This window comes from Cygnus atratus, chromosome 8 (genome assembly GCF_013377495.2).
Source record: "Cygnus atratus isolate AKBS03 ecotype Queensland, Australia chromosome 8, CAtr_DNAZoo_HiC_assembly, whole genome shotgun sequence".
NCBI lineage: Eukaryota > Metazoa > Chordata > Aves > Anseriformes > Anatidae > Cygnus > Cygnus atratus.
In genome coordinates, this window is record NC_066369.1 from 9,339,840 (window position 1) to 9,351,107 (window position 11,268).

Sequence of the window (11,268 nt, forward strand, 5' to 3'; positions counted from 1 at the left end):
TGAGAAGCAGTGCTTCATAGACTTCTGGGGCAATATAGCTGGAAGGGACAGCTGGGGGTTGTTTTTGTTCACCTGCTGCTGAAAGAAGGGCTAACCTCAAAATTAGAGCAGATTCTGATCCCGTCTCCAGATGCGCACAAAAGCGTGGTACTTCTGTTCCATGGTGTTGGAACATGCATTGGCTGTGCTCACGGTGAAGGTTTTCATTGCATCTCATCAGAAGGTCACGTTGTTCCTGTGCCTGTTGCCTTCCAGCTCTTCCTGTGCTCTCCTTGTAGCTAGCTCCCTGTCAGAGCACTGCAGGTGGCAGTGCGATCTCCCTTCTGCCTTCTCTCCAGGCTGAACAAACCTGTTACTCTCAGCTTCTCCTAAGCTGTGTGCTCTAGCCCAGACCATCTTGATAGCCTCCACTGAATGTGCTCTAATATTGGAAAACTACAGCCTGCATTTATAATCCAGTAAGACCTGTGTAATGTACTGGAAGCTGCCACTCAAGAACTTCTAGTGGATTTTCACATTTGCAGTAGAAAGCTCTCAGATGCTACATGAAGAGGGGAAGGAGCTGGGGCTGGTGGAGCTTGAGAGGTTCACCTGGCTCCATTCATGTTATGAGCTTTGGGTAAGGATAGACATCTGATCTTAGGTTGTGGCCCATGCCCCTGGGAGAACAGAATGCAGAAAGAAAATCTTTCTTTTCCAGACAGTTCAGGCTGCCAGACCTGCCTGAAGTCTGACCTTGGCTCAGCTTGGTGCTGAGGAGGAACCTAGAAATGTGAACATGTCCCTCTGCAACACCCTAAATAGTTAAACCGTGTTGCCTCTGAGATGTGCAGCCAGGGAAGGTGTTTCTCATTGGTTCAGAGCAGAAACATGAAGCATGACATTTGCTATCAAACATATACCATGTTGTCTTTCCCTTAGCTTAGCCTCTCACAGCACAGCCTTTCCTCTCTTCTCATGCAGCTAAGGACTCTTCAGTTGTTGCCCAAGCTTTGGCTCAGAGAATTCCCTGGCTGTAAAAAGCTAGGCTTGGGCCTGATTCAAAGAGGAACTCCTCCGTTTGAGGGACAGAAACTCTGCCAGCAGTGCCTAAAAATGCAGATCCTGGTTTCTCAGTAGAGAGAACTTTAATGGCTTCCTACCACCTTTCCTGTGCTTGGGCATGCTTGGGAGACTTCTGGCAAAGGGAAAAAGGAGGAAATGAGACTGCTTGCGTTTCTAAGAAACTGTGTACTGTGAATGCCCAGAGCCCCAAAATGGGGTTGCAGAAATGCTCTGCTGTCCAGCCAAACCAGTAACAAGAAAGGAGACCTCGTTTTATGCTCTGGGTGTGGAAGGAAGTGTGTGACCTATTGCTGCAGATGGACGTCTTCAAAGAAGAAAGCCTCTGTAGAGGGGGGACTGTCTTTCCAGTTCTGAGAAAGCAGCTGCAGAGAGGGGTGGTGGTGCCTGTTCCCTGTCAGGGACTTGGGAGTGGTGACGGATGTGTCTTAAAATGATGTGCAGAAGGATGATAAAGCTCTCTTCCCAGCAAGAGGCATGGTGCTTGCTGCTAGAAGATGCCTTCAGCAGCATGATTTCAACTGGTTCCTGGAGGGAAATCACTTCTGAGAGCCAAAGGGTTTGTTGTGGCATTGCCTTTCTTCACCATCTTCACCAGTGTGGTTGCTGGTGTGGTTTGGTTGGCAGGAGGAGAATTCATCAGCCTGCCTCAGTTTCTGCAGCAAAAACCTTCAGGTGTAGCTGTGGCTGTAGCCTAAAAGTGTGTTCTGTCCTTTCCCTGGTGTTGGAGGTACGCAGGTAGAAAGACACATTAAATATGATATAGAGTAGTTTGGATTGGAAGGAACCTTAAAGACCATTCAGTTCCAAGCCCCCTGCCGTGGGTGGGACACCTCCCACTAGCCCAGGTTGCCCAAAGCCCCATCCAGCCTGGTCTTGAACACCTCCAGGGATGGGGTTCCCACAACTTCCCTGGGCAGCCTGTTCCAGTGCCTCACCACCCTCACAGATATAAGGAAGAAGTTCTTTACTAATCTAAATCTGCCATCTTTTAATTTAAAACCACTATTCCTTTTATTTGCTACATGCCCTGACAAAGAGTCCCCCTCCAGCTTCCCTGCAGGCCCACCTTTAGGTACTAGAAGGCCACTGTAAGCTCTCCTTGGAGCCTTCTCTTCTCCAGGTTGAAGTTCAACCTTTGATTGTGGTCAGTCAAATTGTTTGATTATGGTCAAAGGTCCCAATCAGGTGATTGAGTTCCTCCCCTTTTTTTTTTATATACTCATGAAAGGCTGAGGCAGCATTGAGTTATAAGTGGATGGGAAATACGTGTAAGAATATTTTTTTTCACTGAGAAATGCCTCATCCAAGTGAAGTTCTCTTTTTACAGAATTTTAGATTCATTTCTTGCCAGGAAATGAGTTTTGTCTCTAGATAGCATCTGGTTGATGGGGTTTTCATGCTCACAGGTTATCCTGAGCATGAGGATGCTTATGTGAAGTCTTGGAGGCTTGGATTTGTTCTGCCTGGGGGCTGCTTCAGTAAAAGGGTCGTGTGTTTGAGTGGTATGAGCTGCTCCTGGGTCTCATTGGAGCATTGACCTTCTTGCAATAGCAGGGGGATGCAGCAGGAAATGGAAACCATCGCTGTGGTGTCTGCCCTGTGCCCAGCCCTTACCCTTGCTGGGGCTGGAGCAGGGCTGAAAGCTGGTCGGGAGGATGCTCGATGGCTCATGCCGCTCCCTCTCTGCGGTGCCACTTGGCACCGGCCGAAATCATCACTGAAGGTGGCAAGTACCAGTTTAATAACTGCCTTGGTGGTATGTGCTGTAATGGCTGATTATCATTAAAAAAAAAAAGTATTGTTTCCATTTGAATTTCTGAAACCAGTTTCCCGTTGGTGGGTTTTGCTATGTCTTTGTTAAATTTAAATGCGCCCGGAATCAGATAGCTGTTTCTGTGCAATGACACGCCACTTCTGAAACTCCACTTTGATAAGAAGAAAGAGAAGGAGCTGGGGCTGCTCTCATCTCTCAGGAAGGGCTGCTGGTCTTGCCATGGAGCAACCTGTAGCCTTGTTCAGCCCTCCGGCAGTTTTTAGCCCTTGTTCTGGCACGCAGCAGCAAAGTCCTGGGGCTGTGCCCCCTTCCCTCATCCTTCCATATTCCTCCAGCCCTTGCTGTTGTGAGCCTGGCTGAGCAGTCTTCCCCAGCACATTTCAGAACTGTCATCCTGCTACAGGTGATGGTAGAAAAGCCTGGTTTAGGGCTTCCTGTTTGCCTGCTGGACTGCAGCAGTACAATTTGGGGAGCAGTCTCCCAGACAAATTGATTTATAGCTCAGGAGTGGGTGCTCCAGCCAGGGTTTGGCAGAGCCATCCCTGGGTGTTGCTCTGTAAGAGTTTGGCCCAAAGCCCTGCTGTGAACTACAGACTTGCTTCTCAGATATTTTTGTTATTAAACTATATGAAATGCTGATGATAGCAGATACTCTTGTGTTGCTCTAGGGAAAAGCAAAATTTCAGACATTTTCCACTGAAACTTTCATTTCTCACTAAAATGCTATTTTCCCATCAGAAAGAAATCACAAGGCAGATCAGCCTGCTTTGTTTTTACCTCAGCTCTCACCTTCTCCAAAATATTCATCAGAAGACTGCTCCAAGTTTGGTTTTGTGTTTTGTTATTGGTTGTTCTCTTAAAACTCTGTAGGAAATGAAGCTGAGTAATGCTCACCTCCATCCTCATCCAGTTGTAACACGAGGGGTTAGGTTTTTGGCTTTAGTGGGCTATCTCCTGTGATAGAGATGGCTCTGTGTGACTCCCTCCAGACTGAGCTGGACTCCTTGGCTTTCCATGGGGCTTGTGAGCACACAGGGAGGATGGCTGCCTTGCATGGCCACTGCAGACAGTAGACACCGCAAAGCCTGGTAGCCCTCGTCCTGCCAGCACTGTCCCGGTACAGCTCCCTTTGCTGCCCTACGTGTAAAGGGTGAGGAGGTGCCGCCCGCTGCTTGTCCCCACGCCCCCACACGGCTGAGCCGTGTGTCCCGGGGCTGTTCATGCACTGGCTGTGTTATCCCTCCACTTCCGCTTTCTCAGTTTCACTCCCGCCTGCTGCGAAAGCCAGCGCCGCTGACGCATTCAAACAGAGCTTGCACTGTACCCGAGTGTAGGCATCCTGTTTCCAAAACAGCTGGTGTGGCCCTGCTGTCTTCAGCAACCATCTTCCCAAAGAAAAATGGTGGTGTGCTTGAGAAGCAGGGCAGAAAGGGAGTGAACATGTTCTTTCCTTTTTTTTTTTAAAAAAAGTATTGCAAAAGCGTTAGTCTGGGAAATAGAGAGGAAGGAATGGTGGAACGTGCTCCCGAAGACCCAAGACGATTTGGGGCACTGCTGGCCTCGCCTCGCAGTGCAGCCTTGTGCAGCTGGCTGTGTGCAGGGAGCAGCATGTGGCTGTGCTGCAGTTCTTGCGGTTTCCTGACTGTGCCAGCAGGAGGGGGACGGCTGGGCGGCTGGGGCTTCAACCCCCGGTTTGACACTCTTGCCTTTTCTTGGAGCTGCCCAGGAAAACAGAGCGTGCAGGGCTTGATTTATGTTTTGCAAGCTGAGCTTTCAGGCTTAAACCTAAATCACAGTGTGGCAGGCACTGGGTGGGACAAGGCAGCGCGGTGGAAGTTGCTGCACGCCCCACGGGCAGGCAGCATGCAGTGAGTTCAGGCTGGGCACAAGGAGGATGTGCCTGTGCACCCTGTGCCCAGCTGCACCCCCTGGCCTCGCGTGTTCCCTGCGGTTTCATGGGCTCCGGCTCCCCTTTCCCCACTTGGCCAGTGACGGGTGCGATTTGCATTATTTGAGTCTTTGGGACGCCCACGGGTGGAAAAAACAAAGGAGGCAAAGACAAACACCCATGTGCATGCACGCCTGCATGTACACACAGCCCTGCTCCCCCTTCTAGCCGCTGCCACTCACCGGCTGGTGATGACGAACGCTTACGCCGGGTGTTGCCGCGCTGAAGGCGCTGCGTTTCGCAGGCTGTTGCTCAGCCTGGGGTTGCCCTGCGGTGGGGTTGGTGTTATGGCTCACCCAGCCTGGTGTTCCCAGCTCCCGAGGGCTTGGTGTGCACGTGGTGGATGTGTTTGTAGCTTTGGGATTGAAGAGGCCAAGATATCTGTGTCCCAGATCTGCACTGTCCTGCTCCGCTGTGGTGCTCCAGGGATGAGCTGGCCCCTGAAAACATGCTCGCCATAAAACTCAGCCTCAGCAGCAAAAATCTAAATAAATAAAACAAACAAAGCTGAGGATGATTAACACAGAGCAGCAACATCCAGCTGGAGGCTGGCGCTCATACCCCCAAATACCAGTAAGCAGCCTGTGGGGCCAGCTTGTGCCTAACGGCAATGCAGGGACCCCCAAGGGATGAGCCTCCCCCGCTACACACACACTCTGGGGGCCCAGCAGGGTCAGCTCTGTCTTTCTCGTTCCGAGAGACTTAATGACATCCCTGGCACTGTCCCCGAGCCTTCCCTGATCCTCATGTGCTGCAATCCCACAGCCGAGGAGCCCCTTGCCTGCTGGCTGCTTTGTCACCCTGTCTGCCACCAGGTCCTGCAGAAGGTGGCCTTTTTTCTGGCGATACAGGGGCTGCAGGGTGGCATGGAGCACGCAGCACAAAAGGTTGTGCCCCATCCTACAGCAATACCCCGAAGGCTTAAGCCAAGCAGCCTCCCCAGTGCCACAAGAGGCACAGTTGCCCTCCTGGCCCCAAAGCTGGCTCCTGGCAAGGGGGCGATGGGTGCGCAGGGCCGTGTCCCTTGGGTGCCACGCTGCTGCTGGCTCAGTCGGCTGTGGTGTGGATGGGGAGGGAGCAGGGCTGAGCCCGCAGCCACCCGGACGGCCACAGCCACATTCACCGGTGAGAAGCATGAGCACAGCCGTCCTCCCGGTGCGAACGGGAGCCCCAGGCACCCCGGGCACCATAACCTCACGTGCGACATCAAAGCGCCTGAGGTAGCGCGCGATGCAAATGAGCAATACCTCAGAGCTGGTGCTTAACCACAGCCGTGCTTCTGCATGTGCTGTGGGAATAATCTGACGTTTCCCCTTTCTGAAGCTCCTCACATGAGCCCGGAGGCACCCATGCCTTCTCCCGCAGCGCCCTGCGGGGCTGGATTCAGGCTCAGCCATGGCTTTGCTCTGCAGGGCCACAAGCTCTCCCTGTGCCACCACCGTATCTGCCTGTTATTGGCTCACCCAGCACTGCATGCGTGGCCTTTATGGTCCTGAGCCATGGCTGGGGCAGCGCCTGCGCCCAGGCGTGCTGCGCTGGGGAGCACAGGCAAGGAGCACGGCTCCCATGGGTAAATGGGAGCCCAAAAATGCCTTTGCTGGCATTGCGGTGAGGGTGTGCTCCTGGTACCCCCCCCAACACTTCTGCCCCTCTCATGCTCGGAAACTAAATGGCTCTGGCTTTTGCTACTACTAAAAGGAGTATTTAAAAAAAAGAAGAGGCGTGGGCCTACTAGTTCCTGCAGCCACAGGAGATTGCTCACTCACTGCCTGCTCTCATTTTTTATTCTTCGTGTTGTTTTTGTGATACTAAACTTAGAGGAACGCTCCAAGATTATTAGTCATGGATTCTTCCTTCCATCCTTTCTTAGAACAAATTATCCAGTCCCTCTGGAAATCGGGTCCCAGCCTCACGCTCCCCTCTCTGCGGGGCTGATCCCGGGGCCAGGCTCACCCCATGGCTGGGTGCTGAGGGCCCCACAAGCCCATCTTCCCTGCCCATGTCAGAGGCAAGAGGAGCTGTAGCTGCTTTTAAAGCTGACCCTGGGGAAGGCGAGCAGCAGCAGGGATTGCCTTCAGCGCATGGAGGCATGTCTGAGGCATGTCTGGGCACATGTGCTCCCTCGGGGCAGGGTAACAACAAGGTGCTTGCAGTGCTGGGGCAGGTGCATGCTGTTCCCCAGCTCATCTAAAGCCTGGAGAGATTCAGTGTCAGCGTGTGGCTGGGAAGGGTCAGGGCAGCAGGAGGACTGGTTGTGGCCAGGCTAAAAGCCTCTGGGGGGGGCATATATGGAGCTGGGGGGAGGGCAAGGCACAGAGGTGGGTTTCCAAAAGCGGGCTTTTGCTGCAAAGCTGCAAGCTGGGACTCAGCCTGTCCCCCCAGAGCGACCAGCGTTGCCCTTGCCCATCACTGCTGCCGGCTGTTCAGTGCTTTGCTGCTGCATTGACCCCAAAAAGCCCAGGGAAGGGCACCACAGCACCCCTGGTTATTGCTGCCAAGTCCCAGGAAGACGTGGCGAGCCCAGCCCAAGCAGAGCAAACACATAGGAAGGGAGCAGCACGCAGCAACGCTCCCGGCAGCTTAACAGGACAGTGGGGGAAAGGCTACGAAGCACAGCCTCGGTGTGACCACTGGGAAGCAGCCATCAGGATCCTGCTGCTGCATTACATCCATCTCCACCCAGCCCCATGTGACGCTGGCGTATAGCAGGGAGCGGGGCCAGCATCCCCTCCCACGGCACCGTGCTGCAGGAGGTCCCACATTCCCACAGTCCCCGCTCACTGCTCCAGCCCTCGCAGAAATCCCCCAGGGCCTCGGTGGTTCCGTGGTGGCGGTGTGGGGCCGGGGAGGCAGGAGCTGGGGCACGCAGGGGCTGCTGCCATGGCGCACTCTGTCGGGGGAATTCCTCAGCAGTTTAGCCACATCTTTGCGCTGTCCCTATCTGTGGTTTTTCTGCTCGCTTCAGAAGTGAGTTTCCTATTTAAAGCACCTCAATCTCGAGCCCGATTCCCTCCAGGGCTCACCAGCCAGAAGCCCACTGCTCCTTGAGCTCAGAGGCTGCTGTGTGTCCTGGTCCCCGGCGGCCCCTGGCTTGGAGCTCACCCAGGGGTCTCACCCAGCACAAGGGTGCTGATTTTTCCCTTGTTGTGGACTGGGCCAGGAAATTACGGGTCCGTGAAAGAAAAAAAAACAAGAGAGGACAGGGTGGTCTGGGTAATTGAGATCTTGATCTTTGCGTGCATCTCCCTGGAGGTTTTTTTTCAGAGCGCTTGCTTGGTGAGTCAGAGCACTATGGAGTAGAGACCTGAGGCCACAGTGCCTGGCCAACCCAGCCGAGGTCGTGCTCAGCCCCCAGCCATCTGCACAGTGTGGGAAATGCTCCTCCAAATGCTCCTCCACAGGCTCACCGAGCCTTGGGGCAGACATCAGACGGATAACGGGGCGGTTTCCTTTCCCATGCTCGCAGCCCATCAGGATCCCAAGTGCAGAGCTGATGGCAGGGATGGACCTGGGGGATGCTGGTCTGACAGCAGGACGCCAAGGGCAGCTCAGAGCTGCTCTTTGGGGCTGGACCCCCCCCCATGCTGGCACAGCTCCAGGCACTGCAGAGGAGGGGATGGTGGTGAGAGCAGCTCGAGCCTGTGTCCCCATCTCACATCCCGAGAGCAACGCCTGCTCCGAAGCCCATGCTGTGCACTGCAACTGACGTGTTTGCAGGTGACTTCCATTAAAAAAAAAAAATCAAAAAAAAACAAACAGAGAAAGATTACTGGACCATTTTCCTGATTCCTCAAAACAGCTGCAAAGACAAGCTGTATTTTGTGGTGGGGATCTTGGCAAAGAAGGAAAGAAAAGTAACCCACGTGCAAGCCTGACAAAAGGCAGTATTTCAACACAATGGCGTGGGGCAGCCTGCAGCCCCTCACTGCTGGTAAGGCCCTCACGACACATGTAAATAGGCGGAACGGGAACACGGCACTGCTTTCAGGAACACGGGACATGTGCTGGAATCGGCAGCTACTCCAGCTGCACTCGGAGCACTTTTGTTGACCTTCTGAAGATGCTGAGCACCCTAGGTGGGTGCATGACAGGACCGTTGCCGTTCCTCTGCTGCCACGCCGCGAGTTCGTTTCCTGTAGCTCATCCTCCCCTGGACAGCTTGCATGCAGTAAATGAGAGCACGAGTCCCAGAGGAAGTCAGGATCCAGTAACTCTGAGGAATTCGTGTTGCAGGAACCCACAGGGAACCTGAGCCGAACTCATTTGCCTCTGCAGTCGGTGCCAGCTGGGCCGTGGGACTCAGTGCTGAGTGGCAGCGCATGGAAGTGCCGGAGCGCAGCGCCGCTCTTAGGGGCTGGGGCTGTTCCTTGCTGCAGGCAGCTGCACGATGAGCTGGCTCCCGGACAGCACCTTCCTCCAGCAGTTTCCGCACATCCGCAAGTCTTAAAGCCAACTTAAAAATTTCATTCCTTCACTCACGGCCAGATCACACCTCTGCAGCGAGGCAGCCACCAGAGGTGAGCTGAGGATGGGCTCCCCGTGTTCAGCAGCCTATGCTGGGGCTGGATTTGGGCTGGGAAAAGCCGCGGGCGGGCAGCCTGCGTGCTCGCCCAGCCCTCCTTCAGCCAGGGCTTCCCAAATGCAGGTTGTGTTTTGTGGCAGTTAGCAGCAAAGTTCACTTCAAATGATCGGCTGCTGGATTAAATGGTAACCAGAGGCTTGCCGAGAGGTATTTTGAGACCAGAAGGCATCAACTTGAAAAGAAGTACAAGAGAGGCATGGAAGTGAGCAGCAGTGGGGAGGAGCAGGAGCTCCAGGCAGATGGACGGACACAGCTCGCCAGGCTCGCTCCCGCAGCTTCCTCTGCCACAGCTGTCCAGCCGCAGGACTGTGCTCTGCCTTTGGGGCCTCACCAGGGCACTGTGGCAAATTCCTCCCTGCTTCCACTCAGCATGGCAGAGCTGCTCTGCAGGGAAACCAGCCTGTTTTGTCCCCTAGGGCTCCCGGCAGACCAAGCACAGAAACAGAGGGACCGGCATCCCCCACAAATACAACCACCACCCCAACATAATAAGCAGCCTGTTCTTACCCCGTGTTTAACTACATCCATACTGAGTTATTAAAAGCCTACAGAGGCTCTGCATGGGGCGAAGAAGTGCCCGCAGCCCAGCACCAACCACCCCTGCCGGATGGCAGGGACCAGCCAGCATCTGCTGGGGTGCCAGCCACTCGGGCAGCCCCCAGCCCCTGTTCCAGCAGGGCAGGCCCCTCTGTCTCCCCGCCGGAGGCTGGAGCAGCCCCTCTGCCTCCGCTTTCCCCACCCGAGGGCTGCCGTCTTGGGGTCAGGGCTCTCTCTGGCTGCCAGGGGAGTTTTTGCACCTAAGTGTGGCTCTCAGCCAGGGGTTGCTGTGTGGTTAGGGCTGCTGGTCACGCCGGGCTGCCAGCTGGCAATGGCATTGCCTGCAGACACACACTCCATCTGAAAATTTCCAGCCAACACTAGCACTTTTGTTTTTTTCCATCCTATATTCTGCACAAGTCATAGCAGTATTGATGATATCGCTGGGTGGAGAGACATGACTGCGCCCGCTCCCAGCACTACGCAGATGACTCCACTGTGTTATCAGCTGAACTTTGCTGGGATTTTTTTAAATATTTTTTTTTTTCAGCCACCAAATAGCAAAAGTTTTTTTTCCTGCAAAAATGCTGATTTCTCTACAGTTTATCTGAAAGAAAAACAAATGTATCAAACAAATACTGGAAAGCAAAACAGATCAAAAGGGAGCTCTTCAAACCCTCCTGCTGGCCTGATGAAATGCCTCAGGGACAGTGGGCTTAAAAAGTGTCCCCATGCTCCAGTGTCACCACGGGGAAGCAGAGCCCGCCAGGCAGGGCTGGTGCATCACAACAGCAGACAAGTGTGGGTGCCCCATAAAGGCACAGGGGCTTTATTTTCCATCACTAACCAACATCTCTAACCAGGTCTACATTTTTTCGGCAGCAAATTGCCACTGCTTAGTCATAACCTTAAACATTATTTATCCGTTACCACAGTTATTACGGTGCTAGGCCTGCCAAGAGTAACCCAAACACAGAGGAATTCGCAGAGGAAGCGGAAAAATGGCTGGGAGCATCTTTGGCCCTTGAGATGGCAAAGTGCTGCGCAAACCAGTTGAGATTTGATGGCACCTCAGACCCGGCAAGGGTTCTTACGGGCTCCTCCCCGCTCCCCTGTGCCACCAGGAGGCGCATCAGCTTGGCAGTGGTGGCCGCTTACCCCCTGCACGGAACTGGCTCTGTCCCAGCCGTCCTGGCAAGCCGTCGGGCTCGGTCCCATCACAGCACAAGTGGGGCTCTTGGGGGTGGTGGGGCCCGTGGGGAACTCCCACAAGAGCAGACCCAAGTGCGGCCAGATTTTCCATCACTCCCATCTTTGAATCAGGACTGGAAAGTGCCACAAATCGACCAGAGCTCGTGGCAT